Source organism: Anthonomus grandis, chromosome 12 (genome assembly GCF_022605725.1).
Source record: "Anthonomus grandis grandis chromosome 12, icAntGran1.3, whole genome shotgun sequence".
Lineage (NCBI taxonomy): Eukaryota > Metazoa > Arthropoda > Insecta > Coleoptera > Curculionidae > Anthonomus > Anthonomus grandis.
The window spans coordinates 20513401-20535148 of NC_065557.1; the positions used below are offsets into that span (position 1 = coordinate 20513401).

The window sequence follows — 21748 nt, forward strand, 5'->3', positions numbered from 1 at the left end:
GGAGGAGGTGATTGACAGAAATTTATCAAACATAAAATTAAATGTCCCACTGTATATCCAAATTGACATGTTTTTTAAGAAGGTGTAAAATATGCTTTGTTTTGAATTGAAAGCACTTTATACAGGATGTCCAGAAAGTCAACGATAATACTGAAGGGGCTGGTGGAGCAACTTATAAGCACTCAGAAAAATATAAAATGACCTCAGCAAAAAATCGATGGTTTTCGAGATATTGGCACTTTAGTGGAAGTCACCAAAACCCTACTCTTGGTTTAGATTTTGGATTGTTACGCTTTAAAAATAGATATTTTTTAGTTTTTTTTAGCTTTGCTCGTTTGAATAGCCATTTTATTGATCAAAGACAAACATTAACACATTGAGCTCTGCTTGCCCAGTGCCCGGTGGGCATTTCGAGTTTGCTTTCTAGAACCATATGCTCACCGGTGGGCACATCGCATCGCTTATTCAGGGACCGCGTGCTCACCCGTGAGCATGGATTATATTGATTCTGCCTATACCAAACGACGGTCTGGTCCCAGGATGATCCAAAAAATATATTGCGTTGGGCAGTTTGGATAGTTTAGCTATTTAGTTTATAAGAGTAGAAAAAAAACAACATTTGAGTTAATATACCATGTTATATTACCTTAAAATAGAAAAAATACTCTTAAAACTTAAAAATAAAATGTCATAAAAAACAGTCGTTTTCTTATGTAACCAAAACTTAAAATACCATAAAAATGACTAACTTAAATATAATAAAACTTACTAAAACGACCTAACGTTTGACGAAATACACACTGCCACAAAGAAACTGCTGACACTAAAGTTTTAAGCCAAATGTTTTTGGAAACAAGTAATACAAAGGGGAATATTACACGGTATACAAATTGTATTGACCTTTTTCGCATTTTTTCGGGCGTACGCAGCATTGTGAGCCATTGTCATGGTGCTGTAGCATTTAGTGCATCTCTTTCGAGTAACTCGTTTTTGGCCTTCCACTTCCTTCAACGTGCAGCGTTGCGTTCTTGACGTGGAAGGACGAGAAACAGTATTAAGTTTTTAGTCGTTTTTAGTGAGACCTGAAACTACCTCTTCTTTGAAAGTGGTGATGCTGATTTTTTCTTGTTTATTTTATTGTAAAGATGTAACGCGTTTACTATTGTTGTAGCAGTAATGAGATGAAACACTAGGCGTTTGTACCATTTTGAAGTTCGCCTTGGAAAAGGCGCGTATGCTGACATTTGATCCGACAAGTCGATAAAGGCCTTGCCCTGATTATAGTCAACAATTACTTTCGGTTTAATAACTTCCTTTCCTTTCTTTGCTAAAGTAACGGTAGAATCATCGTGTTTGGTGCTTAGCATGATGACGTCTCTCTTATCCTTCCACTTCAGGACTACAGTTTTGTCATTATCTTGCCGAGCTACAATTCCACCTCGATTCAAGTTTTCCTTTATTACTTCCTGACGATTACCTTTGCGGTTTGCTCTTATTGTACCAACTAAATGAGTTTTTCGGTCAATCAGTCTTTTGGCTAATGATACGCCACTGTCCAAAAGACCTTCCATCAATTCCATGACTACCTTTTCAGAAACTGCAAATTCACTTGATTTTTCTCTACCGGTATATACTTTGAAATCCCAGGTGTATCCTCCAGATATACACAACTTGAAAAGCTTTATACCGTAGCGGTGTCGCTTATTGGGTATATATTGTCTGAAATAAATGCGTCCTCGAAACGGGACGTTACTTTCGTCGATACAAATGTCTTTTTCGGGCATGTAGAAGGACTTAAATGTCGGTCATCAGAGTGTCTGTCTTTCTCATTATCACTTATATGAAACATGCCCAAAATACCTTCAAATCTGTTTCTACTCATAATTGTGGGTATGCGATTTTGGTACAACGATTTGGTTGACCAATAATCCCGTAACTGCGGCATTGGAAGAAGGCCATCCATAATATAATGCCAAAAAATTTTCGCATTTCCACGGGATTGGTATCCACCCATTTCGGCACCTTGGCCTTCCGGTTTGGATCTGCTATTGCCGCAGCAATTCGCTGTGAAGCAAACTTATTGGTTTCAGTCACAAAAATAATCATCTCATCGTCGATAAAATAGTTAAAGAATTCAGTCGGTTCTTTCCCTGCAAAGTCGGCACTAACAGCTGGAACAATACCAACATTCTGAGGGCTTTTGACTGAAAGACAGTCGGTCTCCTTGAAAGTGATCCCATTTTTGCTTAGTAGTTAAAGTCGCTAGAGGTACGTTATCGTCTAGATCTTCATCTTCGGATAATAATATGGCAGAATTATCTGAATTATTACCGGATGAATCGTTATCGGATGATAGATCACTTTCAACAGGAATAAAATCTTTATCTACGAGCGAATCATCTGAAAATCTGGTAATTTCGTCTTCTATTATATCTCTTGACTCGTCGTCGGACAGGTTCTCCAGCTCCTCTGCCAACTTCTGATCCGATAGATATTTCTTAGCCATATTTGCTTAACTCTGAAACAAAAGAACACATTAAAGCTAGTGTCCACGGGTGGGCATTCGGTCCCAAAATGTAAAATAGCATTCTGGGACCACGTGCCCACCCATCACCGTCACCGCAAAAAAATTACAAAAACAGCCAAAAGTCGACAGAGTATTGATCCACAAACAACATAAACTGCAAAAAAATAACTATTAACAAAAAATATCCAGAATGAAAATTTGGTCCCTGGAAGTAAAATCCAAGGGCACGCGGAGCTCAACATGTTAAACTAAACAGCCAAAACATTTAATAGGAAATCTATTCTAAAGTGAAGTTTTACCTATTTTTATTTTTAATATCTTAACTTTGACCTCTCATACTGGACCAAAAAGTTGTACGGCAACCTGTCTAATACCTTATAAAGTTGGCTCATTAAGTCTACTTAAAAAATTACCCAATATGTTTTAAAAAACAGTTTACTGTTATTGTGATAAAGTAAAAGATAAATCTAATCTACGTTCTAAAAAAAATAAAACAAAGTTATAACTATGTCATGTTCAAAAAATGTTTGTATTTAACTTTTAAAATTTAAAAATATCAAATAATATGTCCGAATTATCTACCACCAACGCGAATATATAACTATATAAAACACATCACAAAAGTCTTTAAATTCAAATATATATTAATTTATCAAAGATGTTGTGCATTTTATTATGGCAAGAACGACAACTATGCGTAACCTTTATAATTCCAGTCCTCGTATGGACTTCTACACTACTATAAAATATTTAACTTATAATCTATTGATTTAGTTCCCGGAAAACCATTTCCCGTTGAGGCTGTATATTTAGCATTTTAGGCTTTTGTTAAAAATTTTATATAATTACTGAACCACTTAGTTTTATGACATTAAGTACTATTATTGTTCTAAGGTCTTCAATTATAAAAAGTATTTAAAGCAATTTTTTAGTTCTTTAGATAAAGTTATTATTTATTTTTACATTAATTAATGTATATGGCGCTATTCTTAACTTTTATTTAATAACTCCAGCGCATTTTGAATTTGGTATTCTGACTTAACCATCACTCGAAAGAATAAAAAGGGAAAATTTATAAAATAAAGAATAAAGAACTTTGAAACTATGATATATCTATGATATCATGGAAGCTGGATGCAAAACCTACAGGAAGAGAGCTAAAGGCTGCCATAATCACCAATAACAAATGTTTTTGCGACACTCAGATTTTTTTCCAAATTCCAAGGCCTTTGGCCTAGTACAAGATATTTTCAGTATAATTTATCAAATGCTGACAGGGTTTCTTTTAACATTTTTTACTTCAACCTTTATGTAAACGGTTCTAAAAATTTTCTTTCAATTTTACTAAAAACAGAAGCCTTATATAATAATAATAATAATAATAATCGTCTTTTAATTAAAAAAAAACAACAGATTAACAAATAATATTACAAATGAAAAAAAAGGCGAAGTCTAGCCTAAGGCTACTCAAACTTAACCCTAATAAATAATAAATGAATTTCTGTAAACATAGATAATAATATTAAAAAAAATAATACAAAGATGAAATATTATAAAGAAATTATTGTTCCCACCAAAAAATACTTATACCCTTCTTTATACCCAACACGGGGGAGATATAAAACTCACAACCTGCACCAAAACAATACTGTACACAAACAAACACCCTTGTATGCAATCGTATACAACCATCATCAACCTCTGGAGCACACGATACTAGTGAGTTAAAAAATAGGAGCTCAACTGTTCTCTAAATAAATACAACCTAAATCTTGACTTAAACTTCGTTAAATTATGAAGTAGTAAATCATTGTTTGGCAAGAAGTTACATGTTTTAATCGCATTGTAAGTGAAATACTTCTTGTATGTTCTTGTATTATGTCGAAGAATAATATGTTTACATTTATTTCTGGTATTTATATCATGGACGCTCAAGTTGGTTTTAAATTTATTTTTTAGAGATTTAGATATGAATTTTGATTTAGTAATTAAACCATGCATAAAAACACCTAAATGTTGAGTTCTACGATTTGACATATTCATCCAGTTCAAATCATTAATTTTATGTGATACGTGATCTGATTTTCTTAAATTAAAAATTAGACGAATAGTATATGTATTCTGCACCTTTTGAATACGATATTGTTCCGCTTGACGAAGACAAGGGCCATAAACTAAAGTTTACGAGCAGAATTACAAAATGATAATATTTGGTCACCTATTTTAATTTTAATATTATTTTTTAAATATTCATTTTGATTTCTTTTGCCAAACAGCATAAGTTTTGATTTTGATAGATTCAGTTGAAGGCAGTGTTTTTTAGAGAGATCTTTTAGGTTGTTTAGTTCATGATTAATAGTTTCGTTACAAGTAACAAAGTCTTTTGAAGAGAAGTGATAGTAGATCTGGGTATCGTCAGCAAAAGCTTGTATCTTTCCGACATGAAGAGAGCTTATAAGTTCAGAAGTGTAAATAATAAAGAAAAGGGGACCAAGGATAGAGCTCTGAGGTACTCCTGATAGTAGGGAACTAGACTCCGAGTACACACCATTAACAAACACTTTTTGTGACCTTTTAGAGAAGTATGATGCGATGAGTGACAGTGAGTCGACGTCAAAACCGTAATATCTTAGCTTTGCCAACAAGAGTCGATGATTTATAGTGTCAAATACCTTGGAGTAATCTAATAGTTTATGAAAACTTTCAAGTCCATGATTCAGTGATTTTATTATATCATCAGTTATCACAGCCAAGGCCATGTGGAATACCCCTTCCGAAACCCGTTTGGCAATTCTGAGATCATACCATTATCATTTAAATATTAGTACATCTAAACTATTACAGTTTTCCAACTTTAAGGAAAATTATTTTGTTTTATGCAACTGTTAATAATATTAGTTATGTAAGGATCAATAAATGGACTGCAATATTCTAACATAGATGACGTGATTTTATCTGTACCACAAGCAATAGTTTTCATGTTTTGAATAATTTTATGAATATCTTCTATAGAACACATGAAAAGTTAAATGTTTTTCGATGCGCTGAATTTGTTGTTTTCGTAAAATTCTATAGTTTCATCACCGTCATTTGATCTGCTGTTAAAAAATTGAGAAAAATGCTGGTTTATTAAGTTTGGATCTGTTAAATTAGGAGATAACTTGCTATCATTTGAGTTTAGGACATTTAACGATCTTAGTGCTGATCATGTTTTTTTTATGTTTTTTTGTCTAGAAATAAAATTGAGATAGGCCTTTTTTTCCGATTTCAATACAGAAACTGTAAAATTACGCAGTTCTTTGTACCGGTCCCAATCTTGAGGTTCTTTAGTACGCTTAAATTTTTGTAAGGCTTTATCTCGCTCCTTCATGACAGCCTTCAAATTTTCTGTTAGCCACGGAGCATGAGATTTTGTCACTCTAGATTTTTTAAAGGGAGCATGAATTTCAAAAAGTGTGTTTAAAAAATCAGTAAAAAGAAGTTATTTTTTGTCTATATCGTTCTCATAAACAATGTCCATCCAAGGCAAATTGTAGAGATCGGGAATGCATATATTTTTATATTATACGTTCTATTAATATTTCGTACGTAGTTGAAGTAGTTGACTTCATTATTATATATTTTTTCGTTTCTTTTCTTATTTTGAACTTGTACTAACTTTTTTAAAATGTACTATAATGCTTAATAATGAAACTTTGTAATTTCACTCCGTAGAAAGACATCACAAAGACAAACTCTCAGAAACGAGAAAATTCGCTCATTTTTGTGTGCGACGTTAAAAGTTAGATGAAATAGCGGCATAATAGGTTTGTAAAAGCCGCAAGTACCTATCTTTAGTCGTAAGGGATATATCCTGCAATTACAACTAAAATGGGACACACTGTACTAGAGTATACAGAGGTAATATGACAAAATAAAAGTAATTAAATAAAACAACGTGAAAGATATAAAACCGCAACCACAAAACCAAACAATCAAGTAAGTGCTAGCCCGACTTTTAGCGGAAAATCCACAGCGTGTGCGGAACCTTAGCCCTGCGCCCTGCATCGCGTGCCCGCCTTCTTCAGCTGCCCACACGCCGGGTCCTGCTACTCCTGCTGCCACCTCCTACCGCTTGCAGCAGGGCTACAGACTAGTTTCGCGTTTTATTCATATTCAGATTTCAACTGAACGGCTTGCTTTAGGCAACTGAACTCGCGGATCGTGGCCTGCGCGTCTCGAAAAGCACGTGTGTGTATATTGGCAACATTGCGATTTGTCGGAAGACTTTTTGTTGCTCCTGCTGATTTTTTCCTTTTTGGATTTGTTGTTTCTTTGCGTGTTTCTTGACTGTTTGCCAGATTAAGAAAACCGTGAGATATTCGAGAAACATTGAAATCAACGGATATTGTCTACCGGTTACCGGTTATGTTGCGGAACGAAGTCTTTGTTGTCATCAAAGATTCCCATCAAAAGTGGACTAATTAATTCGATTCAGTTAGTGAAGAGACGGTATATATAATAAGCATTCAGATCGTTGGATTTGACCTTGTTAATTTAAGGTAAGTTAACATTTTGTATAACTATTTAATATTAAATAAAGGTTATTTGATTGAGCAAAAAATTATAAAAAATCTACCTAAAGTGACTTGATAGTATAACAAAAAAAATATGTAATTTCCGTTATCCCAATGGTCACCCTAGGATTTAGGACTCCCTATTAGGTTTAGGTAGGGATTTAGAGCGACAGTTTTAATTTGACCATGGATATGGTCCAGTGTGACTTTGTTCTATAACTAAAAAATATCCTAATTAGCCAACATTATCAACTTATCCCGTATTGTTATTAAGGTATTATTTGCAAGTAGATTTAATTTTAATTAGACGAAACTAATTGTTGTTTTTTTTTTAATGCCGACATACAGAGAGAGGTTAATTATTTTATGTGAAGAAAAATAAGTTTTTTCATCTTATGTAGTATAGGTATAATAGACAATATTAAAATGAATTCGTAACTTTCTGAGGGTGACAAAATTAAATTTTTTGATTTTCTTTTTTTTTTACAAAATTTTCATAAGATTATAGGTGCCAGAACAACAAATTTAGAGAATATGTTAGTCAGTTAATTAAATATGCACAGAAAATTTTTAATATTTTAATTAAGTATATAAAATGATAGTTAACTTCGTAATAGATAAAATATTACAAGGTTGCTTGTACATTAATACCAACTAATAAAAGTAAGGTTTTTAAAATAAATATTTTTATTATAATTCAGTAACATGGCTGGTTGATTCTTATATCAATTATTAGGTCCGGTGGCGTCGCGTCGTAATAGGCACAACAGCCATAATATTAAAAAAACAGTGCAAGGATGACTTATTTTCTAGTTTTTATATTTTTTTTAAATTAGGCAACTAAAATGCTTTAATCTTCTTTCCTTCTTTCGTATCTAGTTTCGTTTTTGACAAAAAATTATTAAAATAGAAAAATCTAGAAGGTGCTTATCGAGACTGCAAGCTGGACAATTTTACGGTCCTGTGTGTATCTGTGTGCTTCTTTTGATTCATTTTTACAGTTTCTGATTTTTATTCGTCAGTCAGTCAACGGTCATTTCAAATCACTTTTAATTAACAACTCTGGATTTTACTGGTATGATAGACAAAAATGGCGTGTAAGTAGGTACATGATTGGACTTGACAATAATAGGCAAAAATTTGTTTAAAACGCAGATGTTGTTGGTATGCCAAAAATGCTATAACAAAGTTCATGGAAGTTGTAACAAATGAAACCAAAAAGTTCTATTTTTAAATGCTTAATCTAGAAAAATATACAGGGTAGCCATTTGAAAACGAAACAGAGCCTATTTTGGGTCCCTCAGAACATTTGCGAAAAAATCCTCAGACCCGTCAATTTTTGATTCAAGGGGGAACCATTTTTTTGCTAGTTTCGCCCCTCTGAGGGCAAAGCCCTAGCGGGGGTGATAAGGGCCCCCAAAATTTTAAATGGAACGGGGGGTCGAGTGATACCTTATTTTAAAGGTATTTTTATATGGATTATAACCCTAAAGATTTAAATCGTTACTATTTACATAATCGATACAGGGGCTAATAAAAGTCACAAAAACATGTCAATATTTTATGAAAAAAATGCTTGTAAATTTAGCAGTTAAATAAATACAAAAAATGTTGTTCTTCTACATTGTGAACCGTACTTTCTGTTTTTTTTTTTAATACCCGTAGGTATCTATGCCAATTCTGCAAGGGAACTCTTGGTTATTGTTGAGACTTGTATTATATCAACATTTTGAAGTTTAATAGTGGTTGTCAGTTACTGCTGTCAGATCATAGTGTGTCAAACAAATAGCTCTTTAAAGTTAGTTAGATACAACATTGAGCGTGATAATGGTTTATTCACTTGCTAAAAGAGTTGAAATAATTTCTCTTTTCTTTGCGAACAATGAAAGTGCTAATAGAACTGCCCAGCTCTTTAACACACTACAACACCCTAATCGACAGGTCCATCGCAAGTACATTTTGGAATTGGTTCAAAAATTTAGAGAAACTGGGTCTGTGGCTAATAAAAAGCGCGAAGTGGATAATCCAGTGGTGAATGAAGCTTCAGAAGTAGCTATTTTAGGCCATATTGTGCAAGATCCTACATTGAGCACAAGGAAGTTATCAACCGGGTCTGGTATTAAGAGAAGCAGCATTCAGAAGATATTAAAAAAAACAAGTTTCATCCGTACAAAATGCATCTCGTACAAGAACTAAACGAAGACGATTTTGATAGGCGAGTACAATTTTGTAAAACTATATTTGAACAAGCCGCCAATGATCCACACTTTCTATTTAATGTATGTTTTTCTGACGAATGCTCCTTTTTCCTAAACAGTACTGTGAATCGTCACAACTGTCGCTATTGGGCTGATTCAAATCCCAGAATATTTTGTGAGGTGCATACACAACATCCTGGAAAATTAAATGTTAGGGCTGGCATTTTTGGTAAACATATCGTAGGCCCCTTTTTTTTTACCTGGCAATTTAACAGGAGAGATGTACCTAGAGTTATTAGAAAATATAATTCATCCAGCATTAGTGGAGATACTAGAAAATAACAACGAGTACTTGGAAAATCGTCTAGTATTTCAGCAAGATGGGTCGCCACCCCACTATGCTGCAAGGGTTCGCCAATATTTGGACCAAACAATTTCCAGGACAGTGGATTGGAAGAAAAGGAGCCATTGAATGGACTCCTCTTTATTTAAAATTATACTTTTTAAAATTTTTTTGTAACTTTTATTAGCCCTTCTATCGACTAGGCAAATAGTAACGATTTAAAACTTTAGGGTTATAATCCACATAAAAATACCTTCAAAATAAGGTATCACTCGACCCTCCGTTCCATTTAAAATTTTGGGGGCCCTTGTCACCCCCGCTAGGGCTTTGCCCTCAGGTGGGGCGAAACTAGCAAAAAAATGTTTCCCCCTTAAATCAAAAATTGACGGGTCCGAGGATTTTTTCGCAAATATTCTGAGGGACCCAAAATAGACTCTGTTTCATTTTCAAATGGCCACCCTGTATAAACAAAATTAAAAAAGTCATTATCAAGTAGTTTTTGTCAATAATATGGCTTTGGTGCGCACTGACGCACTACTTGGCCCATTAATTTTAATCTAGTTAGGACTGAATAAACGCAACAAGTTATTCTATAATGGTATAGAACTTCAGCAATTTAAAAACCCATCGTCCAACCATTGTCAAAGTAGATAGATAAATTTGCTTTAAAAATATGTTGTGTAAATAGATAAATGTCAATTAATATCTCCTGTTTGCAATTTTACAGAAGCAATCGAAATAAGTAGCTTTATACATGTAGTATACATGCATAAGAAAATAACTTTTTTAGTCGTTCGGGTTTAGAAAGGAAATGTGGATCCGAGATGCACGTTTGATCACGCACGAGAGATGGATGATATTAATTGAATAGTATTTGTTGATTTTATTTAAGCTATAGCTAATATTTGTGATAACAATATTAAAAAGATTGAATTTTAAGGTAGAACAACATGCAAAGAGTTTTTGAATTTGAAGGTCTTTAATTGCAAGGTGTAGTTATACTACTGAAGAAGTAGTTGACGCATAACATATGTCACGTTTATCGGTTAAAAAATGTTGCGAATACTAAATTTCATCCTTATATGATGAAATTTATCAATCAGCTAAAGATTATCTTTAAGCGTAATGAGAGATTTGTGAGCTAACTGCATGAAGAACTTATTTTATTGGCAAAGTTTGCTTTAGCGATGAGATTACCTATTCCTCAATAACGTAGTGAATAATTAAAACTACAGAGAAAGATACTAAAGTTATAAAAATCCCTCTCTGTTATGTGAAGGATGTAACTACTTAATTTCCCAAAAAAAAAATTGTTTGGACAGACATTATGGTTGACCATATTATATGTCTTATATTTAAAGAACGAAACTTAAATGACTCCACATATTCTTGAATGTTTCAAAAAAACATTCAGCCTAATCAAATATTAAAAAATGTTTGTAAAAGTGGGGGAAATTAGGGTTACTACGATATTGTCTCCTTCAAAGCTTTAAAACTTTTAATTAAATAAAGATTTTTTTTAGCTTTATATACAACCCAATTTTAGAATAGTAACAACAAAAAAGTTGGTCAGGGCGTCGTTCAAATTGTGAATCGCTTATATGGTTTTCTAAAACTTATATTTGTATAAAAGGAGCAACAGAACGTCAATATTGATAGTTAACAATCAGCTTAAAAGTTGTAGTCATTTCCGTATGAAATACCACTACATAAAATACAAATTCATTTATCACAAAATACCATTTGATAAATTACTACAAATTTTAAGTATGAAAATAATAACTGAAATAACTTGCTTTGCTAGATGAACTTAGCCGCAAATGTCTACTACTACTTGTAATTACCTTTGCGAGTTTGTTTTGTAGTATTATATTTTTAATTTCTTCATATTGGGCTTTTAGTTTGATATAACTAAAAGTTTTTTTAATAAAACTGATTTTGAATTTGTACATTAAACAATATCATGTTTATTTATTTAATGCTCAAAGAAATATACATACATATGTAGGTATTTTTAATATTTTCAGTAAAATGATTTAATTTTATTTCATTATATCCTTCATAGAATTGTTCAAAGTTTGTTGCTCTCATAATCGCCTCAATAATTTTTAAATTCAAAATTAATTCAAATTAAGATAATTAGTAAGAGTTTGTAATACTAATGTTCTTCTAAATGATTACCTTGAACCAGTAAATTTAACTATTTAAATTGTTTACTAGGACTATATTATTAGTTATAAGATACTAGAACTTGACATAATTATGGTGGGTTTGCTTTTACATAAACCACATCTGTACCTTTATTATATTATAATTATGTTTATATAATAAACATGTGACACATCATAAAAATTTATGAAATACCACTAGAGAAATGCTAAATATGGATTCTAGCCTTGCTTTTAACCTTGATCGCCACCTTGCACGGCATTTTGCATTTCAGATTTTTTTAATGTATGGAACGAGTACAATATCTCTTTAAGTTTAAACATTTGCTTAAGAAGTATAGAGAGAAAAGTTTTTTTTCATTCAGTAGTAATTAAATAATTACCAAAAACATTATTAAAATTGCACAAACCAGACTCATGAAGATTACTGAAATGAAGTAAGTATTTAAAGTGATAGAAGAATCTTATAAACAACTTATAATTTCCGACCCAAATGGTTTTCATTTACCGCAGCAGTTTGAGAAATCGAATCAGGTCAGAAAGGAACTAGTGCGAAAAATTTGCTAAGATTTGCAGCCATATTACATTCAGTTGATTACATATATTTTATTAAATCTTGACTCTTGTATATTTATTTTAACCTTCATTTTATGACTATTTTTCATACTTTTTGTAGTTTTTTCATTTGTTTCCTTATATAAATAGATTTAGTATTTTTATTATTAGATTAACTATGTCACAAATTTAAAAATTTTACGCTATTTAAATAAAATACTTCCAATGCGGAGCTAGAACTTACCCCTAAAGTCTTAAATGAAAAAAGAAGTCATGTATGATTTTTATTTTAGAGGTATTTAGATTTTTAACTAGATTATCTATAATCGTTAAGTTTTACATTGTTACTATCTGCCTAGACATGATCTTGTGTCGATAATTAGTTTTTTTTTAAGTTTTTCAGCCGTCTGTCAATCAGCCGCTGTCGCAGATCTTCCAGTAATGTTGGCTGGACGGCATAAATTTTAGTTTTAATGTAATCCCATAAAATAAGTCTAACGAGATAAGTTCCGAAGAACTATCTTTAATGGGGCCACTTAATACTTCCACTTCTTCCGACCATTTATATAAAAAAGTTTTATCCAAAAACTGACAAACACTGATTAGATTATGATGTTTTATATTTATTAATCGTCATTCTCAATTAACTCTACTAATGCTTAATAAATAGCGTTTTTTATTAGTTCCAGATATATTTCTGTTATCAAATTATAGGTAAAAGGAGAATGCCAATTATATGGTTACCAAAAATGCTTTTGGTAAATTTTCTTGGAGTTACTGTGGGTTTTTACACATGCTCTAAAATCGAATCTCTGTATTTTTATTGTGTACTTCAGGTTATTTTTTGTTTAGTGTCAGTGAAGTACAGTTCTCTTTTGTCGTTTAGAAATACACTCTACTTTATTTTTACATCACGTATACTCGCTGGTGTTTATTATCTGTCAAAGTATCTCCTTGAACCTCTCAGAACATTATAATAATAATAATAATAATAATAATAATAATAATAATAATAATAATAATAATAATAATAATAATAATAATAATAATAATAATAATAATAATAATAAATATTTTTTATTTGCAAACTCATCATAAAAACTACATAAAAAAAGTACACATTTATTATTTTATGCAATTAAAAGACCAACAAGATTCTGGTCTTTAACATTGTGGCCAAAACTTAAAAAAACTAAGTAAAAAAAAATGTAGAAACGCTTGTAACAGACTAAGTTTCATTATACACACCTTATACACATTATACACACCTACCCAAAAAATTTAGAATATTAACATAGTACCTCTCACAAAAGAAAAACACGAAATCAAAACGTGCCTATAGTTATAGGCGGGGAAAAAAATACCATAGTTATCTATTTTACAGCCAGGTCCCTCTAGGAGCTAGATTCAAACTACCTAGTACCAACCCCAGATTTTTCACCTTCGAAAAAAAATATCAGTATACTAAATTTCATATTGATACCTTTGACCGTTTTAAAATTATCGTTATAATTTAAATATTAAGTTTCACTTTTAATACCCTGTAACTTTTTATCTTCGGTTCCCAGTAAGTTTCTATATGGCAAATAAGTTTAACAACTTATGGGTAACCCTGTATATCATATAAACTTTAAGAAGAAAGATACAATTAATTTTACCATAGCTTTATGAAATTTACAGCGTAGTCGGGTTAGTTGGAAAAATTTAAATACGAGTATTCTATTTGAAAACTTTAATTATCTAATAATGGTTGTACATCAATAAACTAAAAATTACGAGCAAAAGAATAGAAGCCATGACATACTTCATGGAAACGGAAAGATTTCAAATTTTTTTAAATCCAAGACTTGACATCTTTTTACCAGGCAATAATGTAATGATAAATACAATATTTTGTGAAAAACGTAAAAAAAAAATTCTTGAAATAAAGTAAATAAAAAAGTTTGGCCGGGATGGAATTCGAACCCGCGATTTCAGCACCTAATTGCAACAGATAGAAACCGCAACTGAGTCCGTTTCCGGTAAGTTTTTTACCCTTCTCAAAATATACTTTCGAGAGACTTGTCAATTTTAATGTTGATTAATAACCAGTTAAGCAATTCTATTAGCACATTCATAGTTCGTAAAAATAGTGAAATAATTTGCACCCTCTCAGCAATTGAGCAATCCATTATTACTAATCTGCCACTTGTATTTTTAATTAATAAACATTTAATTTATAAGAATGTAAAAATATATTTATCCGATTTTGTACTTTTGTTGAGCCACTATATGGACTAGATAGGTTATAACGATATAAACCTCGGGGGCTATAATCTAGGTAAAAATAGCTTCAAAATAAATTATCACTTTACCTCTTTTTCCACTTTAACTTTCAGGAGTGAGTTTCACTAGAGTATTGTGGAGTATTGATGGACGAATTTATATTGTACGCCACTAATGAGAAATTAAAATAATAATATTAAATATACATCTCTAATTTATTTGTGAGTAGAAGTCCATTCTTGAAGTTGAATTGATATAATATAGCGGGTTGGGAAGGGCGGGACGACTTTTCTTCACAAATGAAAATGCCAATCTTTTTGTCAAGAGTTATGCATTTCGATGAGTTCACTTATCATCATCAGACTCTTAAACTTTTACATCTATCGCGCTATCTCTGATTCTAATTAATACCCGATATTTAATAAATATGTTAGCACCACGTTTAAATAAAACAAAAAAGTCTTGATCACAAGAAAAGTTTATCATTAAAAATATAACCTTGGCTTTAATTTGCTGAAAAAAATAATTTTTGTACGGGTATCAAGTGATCTTTAACCATTCAAGTACAATCAAGGTTAATATCATCGACAGCTCTTTAAAAGCCGTTTTACTCCTATTTTAAAAGCCTTGAATCAGAAGCTCTTCTAATATTTTAAAACACAGTTCTTGTATCCGTAAATGATCTTTAATCCTAAACGTGAGTTCAATGTCAAGAAAATAGATAGGTAGTGCTATTGAAGCCAAGCATAACTTTTATGTTAAAACTGATTGGCAAATTACTGGTCTCTTTACAAGGATCACTGAACTGGAATGATCTTTGACTTTGACCTTAAATTTAAAACTTGTCGTAGACGTGACTTATTTATGGTTCTGAGTCTTGTATTATCGTTTTTATTTGAACGAAGGTACTTTGGTCATCAAATTAGATTTTAGCTGGTGACTTTCACGAATCTTACAGTTAGACTCACGTATAGTATTTTCTGGCTTATGAAAATCCGCTTTTAAGAATATACCGTAAAACGGGGTGAATCGGGATGACTATTAGATATTTATGTTATATTTTTTTATACAACTGCCGAACAAAGTTAAAATTTAGCAGAAAGTGACCGTAGTCCATACAACAGCAGAAATATGTATTCGATTATTTTTTAATTTCCATGGATTATAAAAAAAAATAAATAAATATAGCGTGTCCCGATTGACCCCGTTTTGGGGCGAATCGGGACGCGCCGTTTTAGGCCATGTAAAATGCATGTCGCCCCACGTATGAAGTGAATTGGGACCAAAAATTTAAAAAAATTATATTTTTCAGATATTTTTAAGTATAAAAACAAAAAAAATACTACAATAAAATACAAAAACAGTCTTTATTTTACCGTTTTCAGTTACAAACTTGAAAAAACCACATTAAAAGAAAATATTTTCAGAAATAATATAATGATAGATGGCATAAGATTTTAACTTCAATTGTAAAGTAAATTTGTATCCTCCTAGTCGCAATTCGGTTGGTCTAGGTAGTTTTTTATTAATTTGTTCCGGCGTAATCATGCAAATATCTTGGAAAAAGTTGTTGGAAAATAAAACAATTTTTTATTTTTCAGTTTGATCTGAGAAATTTAACTTCAAAACTTTTACCAAAGAGTCCCTTAATTTGCCCGATAAAATATTTTTCCACTTTATTTGTCTTAAACTTAACCTCGACAAAATCGTCAGTGGCAATGCTATTTTCCATTGGATGCTGTACATCAAAGCACTCGTCCAGTTCCATTGCTTCAGATTCTGCTTCAAGATTCACTCTTCAGATTACTCAAGTTCGAAAATGTCGTTCTCTTGAGAGTCTTGAGGCACTGATGTCTTGCTTGTTGACGGTTGCGGTTGCGCTTCTAAAAAATCTGTGGTAGAAATGCTTTTGCCTGGTTCGACTGTAACTTTCTCTTTTCCTTGCTACAGTAGGCTTGCATGCATTCCTGCTTTCGTTAAGCACTTCTACCACAGATTCCGTCCAGTCATTAGGATCATCTTCTTCGAGGTTTCTTTCTGGTGGCAACCTTTTCAAAACTTGATTTCTATCGATGGGAATGATTCCCGTGCCACGAAAACCGCTTTTAATATTTGGTGTTAGAGTTGCTTCTCAATTTGCTTATAGCTTGCCTTAGTAGGCTTGGAAAATACTCCTTCGGCAAAGAATCCTTGTATTGTTTTTTCCAACCTTCTAGAGTTGACCTCCAAGCCTTTTTCATCGGGCCAAAAACGGACACGTCAAGTGGCTGTGTTAAATTGGTTAAATTTGGCGGCAAAAAAGAAAAGCGAATATTATTTTCTTCGCATAATTCAATCACCCTATGCGACAAATGACTACACAAATTATCGCTAATGACAACCCTTGGTGCCGGACGCCTCTTCAAGAAAGGTAGAGCTATGGAAATAAACCATTCTTCAACACTTTTATTTCGTTCATACCGCGCACCTGGTGGCCCATTTGTCAACCAGGTATCGTATAGATGCTCGCTTTTATAAACAACAAATGGGGGTAATAGATGGCCATCACCACTTACTGAAAACATCACTGATGTCAATTGTTTTGTTGAATCGATGATCCGTTCTGGATGCCTTGTTTTTCTTTATACGATGACCTTTTCCGTTTGGGATCATCCACAAAGCATGTTTCATCATAATTAATGACGGACTCAGGTTTAAGGTTTTGCAAGTTGGTTTGGAGATTATCGAAGTATTTATTTGCTGTTTCCCGAGTCACGGCTGCACGAGCCCGTTTGATATTCTCGCACAGTCTCTCAGTCAGAAGTTCTTTATGTCGGACCCAAAACAAATTCGCCCAGTCAACACCGGGCATATTATTTTTAAATTTCGCCACTCTTACCCCTTTTCTATCAAGATATCGCTTTACAATGTATCGAATAGTAGTTTTCTCCATTGGGTATGCCTACTCTCCCGCCAGTACTATTAAATGGACCAGCCTGGATTCCTCAGCTCCTGTCAAAATTGTTTGACCATCTTGTTTCTTTGGCTTCTGCTTCGCATGACGCTGTAATGTCGGTTTTTGGGATGTTAAATAACTCCTTTGCATTTCGAAGAGTTATCTGGCCTCTTTTGAACTGCCTCAAAGCCCGTTCCAGTTGTTCTTGACTATAATTCTGATAGACCTTAGTCCCAGGCGTTTTTTTGTATTTCCGGACCATTGTCCCGATTCACCCCTGAAAGCGAGTTTTTATGTTTAAAAATTAATAATTAAAAAACTAGGCAAAATAATTTAACAAAAGTCCACTCAACATCTAGAAAATACCCACAGGTATACTATATTAACAACCCAATGCTCAAATCTGCCAATAAATACCTTTTCCAAACAAAGTTAGCAGCAGATTGAAAAAACCGTTAAATTTTGCTCTAATATGTGGACACCTGTATGCACTGGAATCTTCCAAATAACTAACGGCCACGCGTGAATGTCAAACAGCTGTTGTGTCTACAACAGGTTTTTCATATTACCCATCGTAAAAACATTTGTTGCATGCATGAAAATCACGTGTTTGTAAAAAAATGTCAAACTGTCCCGATTGACTTCCTGGCCCCGATTCACCCCGTTTGACGGTATATTTTTATTACTTAAGAAATTTATTTGATCTTTAATTTAATTTAAAATCATGTCAGAATTCAACATGCACCTTACGATCAGATCAAAGTAGGTTTTTTCTGTGTAACGCCAAGATTACTGGCAGAAGTTGTTTCGCGCTAGGGTGCTTTTAATTACCTATTACAAGGTTTCTTGTATGACAAAATTTTTTTAGCGAAGTATGATTATAATAGTTTATGCAAACCAGAAAATTCTTTAAAAAAGATAACAATCTGTTTCACAATAAAAATATTATAAGCTAGGATGACGCGTTGATCATTTTGGAATAGTGAGTATAAAAAAAACATTATTAAATTGAATTATAATATAATTATATTAGGGGAATCAGAGCAACTATCCAAAATGAGAGTTTATCTTATTTTTATTGAAGCCATAAAAGTTTCTTTAAAAAAGAGAAGCTACTTAGACCATACGCAGGTAAAATAGGACCAATTACAAAAACTGTTTTCAAAAAAGTCTGCCGAATCACCTTTGCATGCATTCATATGCTAAGTAAATGAATCCAACTTGGGCTAATAGATGAAGCCATATATCAGTAAACAACAGGTGACAAATTGCAGTGTAAAAGCAGGAAATTTTACACGAAAGACATATTAACAAGATTATACAAGAACATGTTCACAAAGCTGCCTCAAATTATTGACTGGTCCTTCTGGGTTTGTTAAAACAGCTTCTCTATTAGCTATTCAAAATCGTAATTACTTAACGTATACAGTAAAAGAACTAAGTATGAAAGAAGACAGGGGTAAATACATTTATAACTAATCGATGTTTCAAACATGTGATCCTACTGAATACAAAGAAACAGATAAACTGGTATTGAAAAAAAATTTACAATAAAGGTAAACAAAAAAAATTAAGAAAGGTTCGTACTATGACTCTCGTTTCAAAAAAATTATACTGGAATCGCGCCATCATGATCAATCAAATCAAATTTAAATAATTTAAATGTATGACTAAAGGACTATAAAGTCTGGATAGAAAATGAACACGGTCCAAATAATAACAATAAAAAGGCAATTATAATATCATTCATGGAAATTTTACCAAACAAAACGAATATACTTATACTCTACTATGCAATTAATTCTTATTTTATAAAATGAAGTATAAACTCATAATGCAAAATCCAAGTCTAATATATCTAAAGATCTTATATTATTAAATGAAAGAAAGTAAATAATTAAAAGTCAAATAGAAGAGGATTTTTAGGATATTCGGCAAATAAGAAAAACAAAAAAAAGCAGTGATAGCTGTATATTAGGATAGTATCTTATTATGCATTATGCATTTTGTTAATTTGTAAATATACTCTGTGGAGTGTTTCATTAATAAACAATCATTAATAAACAATCACAAAAAGAAATAAACAATCATTTAAACGCAAATGAAAGTAATGCTAGATTCCATAAAACACATACATGGAGTACCAAAATACAGAGTAACTTAGCAAAAATGATATGATTTCTAAACAACTCGATATTTTTTCTACATTGATTAGTTTCTTTATTTATCGGTATACAGCAATAACTTATAGTATTTTAAAATAACTTAAAATACCAGCCATATTCCAATCAGAAGTATGTCGGCATGGTTTTTTATACGGGTCTTGTAATCGCTTGTGCTGCAAAAGAGGAATATGAAAGAAAATTTCCACCAAGAGAATAGAAGATTACCCAACTTAAATTTTTCACCCAACTTTCATTCAATACCTTACAGAACACGATACATTTTACACACTAAAATTAAATAAACATAAAGGAAGGCGTCATTCATTCGTTATGGTTAATAAAAAATTCAGAAATCAGCATAAAAATAGTAAGTAATATTGATGACCCATGTCACATTTTAGCGATGTTTATAGAATCATCTTTATCCGTATCAGATCCAACAAATTCAAAAGTTAGGAACTGGTGACAAAATTCGAATACTTAGACGCTGTTTGTTTGCGGATAAGGCTGAGTTTATAAGATGTGACGTGTATAATTTAAGAAACATGCATATTGAGGCAGCCGAAAATTCAAGAGCTACATGAGAAGCGTACGTTTTCTACATTAATAAGCTTATTGGACCTCATTTTTTTATATACACTAACTGCCAAAATTTAATTTTATTTAATATGTTTTCCTAGCTTTGCTATTTGATGGATGCATAAACATTGCACATGCACAAATGTACTTTTAGCATATTGGTGCTTCCCACACTTCATAAACATAACTGACTTCTTTAGCGACATGATCAGTTTCCCAAAAATCGGTAAGCCCAAGTTAATAAAACAATTATAGTGTTTGTTATCATATTTTATTTTGCTATGCTTTATTTTTGCGATTTTGACCCTTTCGTCCCAAAAATCTTCTATGTGATTTTTAATACCTACGTATTATATTTTGGACTTATGTTTTTCTATATTTTAAATTGGTTGTGTATATTACCAATGATGTGATGTAAACCCATATATAAATATTTTTTATTGCTGAATAAACGTTTATTGATTTATTAATCCTCTTTTGTTTATTATTTTACCTGGTCGGAAAAGGCCAATAAACGGAAACTCAAGGTGTAATCACTTTTGTTTCCCTTATAATACCTATAATAATATTTACTATATTATTCTGGTTTTATTAGAATTTATATTAAGGTGTTGAAGATATTTAGTGTAAATAAAATTTTTTTTTTTAAAAGCAACCGCGGTAATAACCTTGGTAAAAACATAAAAACAATTTATTGAATTTACAACTAATTATACATATAATTATTGTAGTTTTTAAAGATTTTGTTAATTTGAAGCAATGTGATAAAGCTACGTTTTGCTTAATTAACCAGACTATAAAATTATATTTATTTAATAATTATATATTGTTCACTTTTAAATAAGTTTTAAATCATTAATAAATTAAGAGTTTATTTATGAAGCTTGTGACTGATGAAAAGTTGTAGTGCTTATCTAAGCTAAAAATATTAGTCTAAAAAAATTGTAATTTAATTTTTCCATATAATATTTTAATCAATGAAAATACAAAAAAGAATTACCTAAACTTAAATTAATTCTTCTATTAAAAAAAAACGCTGATAACCAATTTATTAATATGTCTAGTACATTGCATCCAACAAATTTAATAATAGTTACGATTAGCTATTTTTGTATTACTCGCGACATGTAGTTGCGTCGGCAAAATTATTTTCGAAAACCAATGATTTATACCGAAGCATTTGCTAAGCATTTATTTTGTCCAGTATCCAATATAAACTAAGGTAGTCATTAACTTATGTAATTAGCACAAATTCCTAGGACGTACTTTACTTTTTTTTAAAAGTATTTGTGACAATGTTATTTACATATTGCATAAAATACGAGCAAAATAAAAAAAATATTTTTTAGAATTTATGTGAAAACGCCCAAAAAATGTTTCTAGTTAGCTTTTAAAACATATTCAAGACTGCAGATTATGAATGAGACAGGCATGGCTAATGACTATAACGTTCAGTG

At 31.7% G+C, this 21748-nt stretch overlaps 1 protein-coding gene across 1 annotated transcript in view; it reads left to right on the plus strand.

Annotated features, from left to right (window-relative positions):
• The first annotated feature begins 6673 nt into the window (after window positions 1-6673).
• Window positions 6674-21748, plus strand: part of LOC126743443 (RNA-binding protein Musashi homolog 2) — a 218539-nt gene continuing 203464 nt past the window's right edge. Inside the window, exon 1 of the mRNA XM_050450544.1 lies at window positions 6674-7068. The gene's annotated coding sequence lies outside the window, so the exon portion shown is untranslated. The remainder of the gene's footprint in view (window positions 7069-21748) is intronic.